The sequence below is a fragment of the Dermacentor silvarum genome, chromosome 3, assembly GCF_013339745.2.
Source record: "Dermacentor silvarum isolate Dsil-2018 chromosome 3, BIME_Dsil_1.4, whole genome shotgun sequence".
NCBI classification, from domain to species: Eukaryota; Metazoa; Arthropoda; class Arachnida; order Ixodida; family Ixodidae; genus Dermacentor; species Dermacentor silvarum.
In genome coordinates, this window is record NC_051156.1 from 182,496,832 (window position 1) to 182,504,676 (window position 7,845).

Sequence of the window (7,845 nt, forward strand, 5' to 3'; positions counted from 1 at the left end):
GATGAGGGTTGTGCACAATGTTTGCAGATGGAAGAATTTGATTGGCAGGTGTATGCACAGAGAAGTATGAATGAATGAAGAACCTCGTGATGACCGAAGTTGCCTCCAACGCTAAAATAACTTTGTTGTGTACAGTATTTGCTGTAAGGCACACATATCTGCGGGGAAAAAAAAGACAAAGGTTGCAAACTTTACGATTCTTTTAATACAATAATTGATGTTCATCGACTGTGTTCATCGACTGAGATACCGCCAGGGGGCCGAGGAGCACAGTCGTACCTCACATGGGCTCCCGCTTTTTCGCTATTTTGTGTGGAACATTGCTTGGACACTCAGCGAATTTGGTAACCTCGGATTCCTAAAGTTGCAAGGCATCGTTTGACGCCAGCCACGACGCAGTGAGTAGACCTTTACTCGAATAATCGAGCTCTGAACATTCTGTGACCGTGCGCTGTGAACATTCTGTGACCGTGGCGCGAGCGGGAGACCAGCGGCTCGCGCCTGCAGGCCCGCGGTGCTCGCACAGTAGGAGTAAATCACGCAGAAGCAGCGTCTGAGGCGAAACGACCACGCTTTTCTGGAAACACAGATGGCGAACGCTTTACAAGAAGAGCCGACTACGGCGCGAATGGAGTTGACCGGGGCTAACTCTGATACCATACCACAGTGGACATACGACGCCAATAGCGGCAAAACGACGGGTAAAGCCCACATCGAGTGGTTACAGGTTGGTCGTAAAGGCAGATCAGCCAAAGAAGACAATGAATCCACCGAAAAAAGAGCTATAGAAGTCCTGAACCCAGACCCCAAACCTCAAGCACAACCACCACTGCCACAGCGTCAACGCATTCTGAGGATGCGACCCTTTCCTACTGACGACTTCAAAATCGTCTTCCGCCCTCAAGCAGGACTTGACCTCTCGAAACATACACTCATCGCAGTGACACATGCCATCGGAAGATCTAGTGGTTTGGTCCAGCAAGACTTCCACGATAACATCCGTATACAAGTCCAGAAACTAGAGAATGTGATCATCGCGAGCACGGCAAGTACGGAGCGAGCTTCCAAACTGCAGCATATCAACACCATACAACTCGGCGGAACCGTCTATCAAGTAAATCCCCACATTCGACACCCAGACGATGTGTGCCGTGGAGTGATATACGGCCTCGAACCGGGTACAAGTCCCGCGGAGATTGTTGCCGGCCTTCGAGTGGACTCAAGATACACGGTTCTCGGAGCACGCATGCTAGGATCTTCAACAGCCGCGGTTATCACCTTCGACGGACAGCACGTCCCTTATTACGTAACGTACCAGAGCGGTGACTACAGATGCAAGCCCTACCGAAAATCCGTCCAATACTGCAGAACCTGTGGCGCCATCGGACACCGACAGGATATCTGTCCTCAGCCAAGGGCCAAGTTCTGCTACACATGCGGGCGCGATGGGGTCACAGAAGAACATGACTGTCACCCGAAGTGCAAGATTTGCGGCGGAGACCACGAAACGGCAGGCAAGGAATGCAAAAAGAAACTCCGTAACAACCCGCCCCCCCTACCAAGTAAGAAGACAGCAGCTTGATAACGCTCGCGCCCGAGAGAATCACTGGAGTTCAAGCACCGAAGACTTCCCCGCGCTGGTTACCACCTCGGACAGCTCACAGGGGCCCTCGCCTCAACAAAGACCTGGCCGTAGACGCTCTCGCTCTATCCTAAGATCGCGCTCTACATCCCGCTCTCGGTCACGGTCTCGCTCCGTTAGGCGAATCACTTACGTCTCCGCGGCGAACGGAAGCAGTGCCTCGAATTTCTCACGCAACACGAGCAGTTCGGACGAGACAGCGACTATACGGACCCTCGAACAGAGGACGATACAACAACAACCGGTAGCCGAGTGCAACACGCCAGAACTCGAGGACAGAGTAGCGAAGAGAGTAGAAGAAAGCATACTAAAACAGGTAGAAACCAGAATAATGAAGCGGGTAGACGAACGGCTGCAAGCATATGAAGCGAAGATTCTCGACCTTGTTGAACGACGCCTTCAAGTCTTCGAGGAAACCCTCACTACGAAGCTTCTCGCATCAGCAGACAGAACCATACAGACAGTGATAACTAAAATCATGGAAAAGGTAGAGCCACTAACCCGTACGGTCACCACACTCGACGCCAAACTGGATGGCTTCATGGCACAACAACACAACTTCATGACCTATGCTTACAAGAATTTCGTGACTCATGAACATCTGGCGGAGCAGTTGGGAACCAAACGCAAAGGACGGAAGACAGTGCGAGTGGAATCCGCAGAGGATTCTAGCTCGACACCACCAAACCACCTACTCCAGGTGGAGGACAACCACCAACATGGCGGCTCTCAAACGTAGACACACCGAGTCGCTTCCCACCCTCCGCATTTGGCACTGGAATTGCAGATCCTATAGACCCCGCTCGGCCAACCTGCAAGAATATCTCAAAACAAACAATCCTGATATAATCGCGTTACAGGAAACAAACACCAAGAAAATAAAGCTCCCCGGCTACACCACTGTGGCACACACTTCCCGCACCGCAATTCTTGTCAAGAAGACACTAACCGCACAGCCGCACGAAATTGAAGACACTGGAATCGAACACACCATAGTGGAGGTGTTGCCGACTCGCAAGAATCAACAGAGCCTATACCTGGTCAACCTCTACAGCCCACCGCGAGAGCAGCTACTCCACTACGACCACTTCGTCCGGGAGCTTCGCAAGAGCGTTAACGGTAACCGGCTTGTTGTAGTGGGGGACTTTAACGCCCCACACGCGGCCTGGGGCTACCCCAATACCACCAAGAAAGGGGCACGGGTTCACGACGCCGCACAACAGCACGGCCTTACGCTATGGAATGACCTGCTCCAACCAACACGAGTGGGCAACAGCGTGTCGAGGGACACCAATCCTGATCTCACGTTCAGCCGAGACGTGCGAAAGGCCACGTGGACCCGACTCCCAGACACGCTAGGGAGCGATCACCACATAATTCAAATCGAGGTTGAACAATCTCACCGCGCGCCCAAGACAGGAAAGGCGCGACTCACTGACTGGAACGCGTATAGGAATGAGCTTGACGACGTTTCGGACATTGAAGACATTGAAGCTTGGCTATACGGTATCGTGGGTGCGGCTGACGGCCACACTAGGACGATTCATCTAGACGAGGACAATCCAGCGGTCGATAATCACCTACTGCACTTATGGGAGGCTCGGCGATCGCTTCTCAAACGATGGCGACGGCAAAAGCTCAACCGCAAGCTCCAGCGCCGAATTGCCCTATTAAGCACGCAGGCACAGGAGTACGCTGAACAGCTAGCGAGCCAGAACTGGCGATCCTTCTGCGACCAACTTCAAGGGACGCTCAGCACAAAGAAAACTTGGCATATACTTCGAGCACTGGTTGACGACACCCACACCAAAACCCAACAAAGACATACAATTCACCGGCTAATCCACAACTATGGCGGCACAGAGGATCAGCTTCTCCAAGAACTTCAGACGAAGCTACACGGTTCAGCTAACCCGCACACCATTGCCACCAACCTTTCCACCACCAGGGAGTACGAAGGAGCGTCCAACGAAGAGCTAGACCGGCCTTTCACACAGGCAGAGTTACAGGCGGCCCTCTCTAGATTAACACGCAATACGAGCCCGGGCAAAGACAGAGTCACCAACAAGCACCTTCGACAGCTACCCCCTCGGGCGTTGGCGGCTCTCCTTCGGTACTATAATGACTGCTGGATTAAGGGCGAGCTACCAACAGCCTGGAAACACTCGGAGGTGACCATGGTACCCAAGCCGAACAAACCCATCTCCATCGCAAATCTCCGCCCCATCTCCCTTACGTCCTGCGCCGGGAAACTATTTGAACACATGGTCAACGAGCGGCTCACCACACATCTCGAGGACAACGATCGCTATCCACACACCATGTTCGGCTTCCGCCAGATGCTCTCCACGCAGGACGTCCTCTTCCAGCTAAAGGAAGATATTCTTGACCATTTGAGCAAACACAGCAAGTCATCCATTCTAGCTCTAGACGTAAAGGGCGCCTTCGATAACGTGAGCCATGAAGCCATTCTCCGTAACCTAGAAGATATCGGCTGCGGTGCCAAAACATACGCCTACATACGCGCTTTCCTCACCAACCGTACGGCCACGGTGGGAATTGCCAATCTCCGGAGCAAGACATTTCACCTACCTAACAGGGGTACGCCGCAGGGTTCGGTAATCTCGCCACTCCTCTTCAACGTGGCCCTCCTCAAACTTCCCCGCCTCCTAGACACCATCCCAGGGATATTTCATGCTCTATATGCAGATGATATCACACTGTGGATGAGAGGCGTGAGCACGGGTGAACAGGAGGCGGTCAACATCATCGAACGGTACCTGAATACCTGCGGCCTCCACTGTGCCCCGGATAAATCCGAGCTATTAGTACTCGCGGCACGCACCCGGGGCCGGCCCCCAAGCCACGACGCACCGGACCCACAAGTCCTTCTTCAGGGAGTCCCGATACCGAAGGTCGACTCACTTCGAATCCTCGGACTCCATATACACAAGGACGGGTCCGGCTCCGCCACACTCCCTAGACTACAGAACACTGTGGCACAGCTGACTCATCTGATACGACGCGTGGCAAATCGCCGCAATGGCCTCAAAGAGCACGACACCTTGCGAATGATACAAGCCCTCCTGTACAGCCGAATTACATACGGAACTCCTTACCTCAACCTGAAGACAGCCGAGAAACAAAAGCTAAACCTCCTAATACGAAAGGCCACGAAACTCGCCCTAGGACTGCCAGCAACCGCCTCCACTGACCGATTGCTTCGCATGGGAGTTCACAACTCCTGGGAAGAACTTGCGGAAGCGCACCTCATCAACCAGATCGAGAGACTCAAGATCACAACCACAGGCCGAGCAGTCCTCCGACGCACAGGATACGCAATCAACCTAGAACTTGATGGCGAACGTAAGGAAAAGATCATGTCGAAGCTCCGAGATTGTCTACAAGTTCATCAGATCCCTCGGAACATGCATCCAGAACAGCATCGAGGCAGACGGCTCGCCAGGGTAAACGCCATCAGACACAAGCACCGTAACGACCCGCAGGCGCGCTACGTGGACGCAGCCAAGTATCCGGGCCGAAACGCTTTCGCCATCAGCGTCACAGACTACAGGGGTACGACACTGGCGTTGGCTACAATTCTCGCCAAACACGCGGACACAGCAGGGGAGGCCGCTATAGCACTCGCCACCCATACAAGCGACGATGTCATAGTGGTCTTCACCGACTCTCAAACAGCGGCACGCAACTACGTGAAGGGCAGGATCTCCGTCAAAGCGATAAACATACTGAAACGTGGCGACACTCCTCCCCCCTACACCTGCATCATGTGGGTTCCGGGACATGAGGGACTCGAGGGGAATGAAGCGGCACACACCGCGGCCCGCGCAAGCGTCAACCGGGCCTCCCCGCACGAGATTTTCGACATGTCCCACCCACCCAAATCAGCGGAGGAAACGGAATCAATACCGCAAACTTATCAAGCGCTACTGCAGCACTATCGGCTTGGACGCAGGGTACCCCCACCACATCCAAAACTAACGAGAAACGAAGGTACCGACTACAGGCGACTCCAGAGCAATACCTTCACCCACGGAAGCTTACTGCATCATTTCCACCCGACGATATACAGCTACACCTGTCCACACTGCAACGTGCCAGACACCTTGGCACACCTCCTACTGCAATGCAAGCACACCCGAGCAAGCATTACAACGACACAACCAATAGCAGCAGACGCAGACCCAACCCTCCTCGCAGAGACGTGGGAGGCTGCGATCTCCAAGCCGGACCTAGTCGACCAGCGCGAACTCGTCGCCCGGGCCCGGAGGGCGATCCAAGCCAGAGGGTTCCTGGAATAAGGGACCCTCCCACCTCGACTGGCAACTAACTCACTGTTTCAAATAAAGGTTTATTCATTCATTCATTCATTCATTCATTCATTCGACTGTGTCTAATTAAAGGATTGGCCATGAATAGGCGCTGACACACATGAACATAAAACGTCGCCGATTTGCAGACAAAGATCCTGTGAACATGTGAGCCAAATATTGCACTGCATTCAGTAAGGAAGTTACTATCTTGTGTTAACTGAAAAATCACTTGCTCCCCCCTTTGCGATGTCATACAGCTAACCAAGCCTACCAACAATTATTGGCAGATTTGATGACTGCGAAAACATTCTCAGTAATACCATACTTGCTAATCTTGAGTTAAATAAATGGAAAAATACATGTCTGAGATCTCAGAAATACCAAACGAGTATTTCATCTTCGCACTTCCGGTCAGATGCGCGTAGCTACGTCTGCTAAGCGTGGCCTCCGAGATCGCTCCAGCGTGCTGCATAGCGTTGATACCGCGACAGGATCAGGCAACCGCGTGCATCGTAACAAATGAACGAAAAAAAATATATATATATTCACCAGCCCTTCCCCTGTCGAGAAAATGGGGGTAAGCGAAGCTTGTGTGTTTATCTGACCTTCGTCAGGCTAACGTAAAGTTCACGACATGTCGCGGTAATAAAACAAACGTTTATTAATGGTATGAAGGAAACGTACAACGGAAGGAAAAGTTGCACGAAAGGGAAACAAAAGTAGAAGGCAAGGGAACGAAAAGTAGGTCAAGTACACACACACACGGTAACCTTCGCTTATACCCCCATTTTCTCGACGGGGAAGGGCTGGTGATTTTCTTTCTCTCTCTTTCCCTTGTATGTGCCCTTGAGCTTGGACCCTTTCTGCACCATCACCAGGATAGGCCCACTTTTCAGCGTGACACCACCACCACCGCCGCAACTTCTGAACCTATAAAGCGTCGCTTAGAAAAATTCGGAGACGACGACACTCCCTAAGGCGAAATTTGTGCGCAGCTGTAAACGCGTTTTCATTTCGCGATATATTGGCTGGCGCGGACCATCTGTCTCGTGTGGCGCGACTACCTGCTAATGGGGAGATTACGAGAGGAAGCGCGTCGGTGACGCGTGGGCGCGATTCACGGCAGCCGCCGCAGACAACCTCCGCTCATATAGCGCTTTGTTTCCATACAGACGACTCGCGCTACTCTGGCGCCAACTCGTAGCCATCGTCGCCATAGAGCCCCTCGTTGGCGGCATTACACTTTTCTCACGCTTTCCCGATACCCTCCGCTTTCCGCCTCATGGTTCTGCTGCACTCTCCTCCTCGTGCTCTCTTCGTTCTCGCCGCTTTTTAACAGCGGAGCTGTTTAGGATCTTCGTTGCGCCGCGTAGCATACATAGACCAGAAACTGCGCCTGGCGATGACATCACCGCGCGATTCCCAACAACGACTTGGCACAGCTGTGCCTCGCTTCGCCTAGCTTCGGCAACGATACTCCGCCACCGCGTCAGCTGCTGCGACCGCGCACCTGCTCCGTCTAGCCATGACGTCACTTCACGTCACCTAGCAACCACCTGGCATAGCTGCTCCCCGATTCGCCTAGGTACAGTTATTCTAGGCACTGTAGACTAGGCATGCCATCGCTTCGCCAAGCTCTTCACGCCGCCCTTCCCAGCTACCGCGCACATGCTTCGCCTAGCCACACCGACACCGCGCGGCCGCCGAGGGATCACGTGGCCTCACCAGCAGAACTCCGGCTCCCGCCCACGGTGTAAAACCCTCCTCGCTCTGCCGGGTAGGCGGAGCCAAAAACCGTGACGTCACTGCGCGCCAACACGGTTCGCGGGCTGTGTGCCGCGACGGCGGCAGAACTCTCGTCGACTCTGT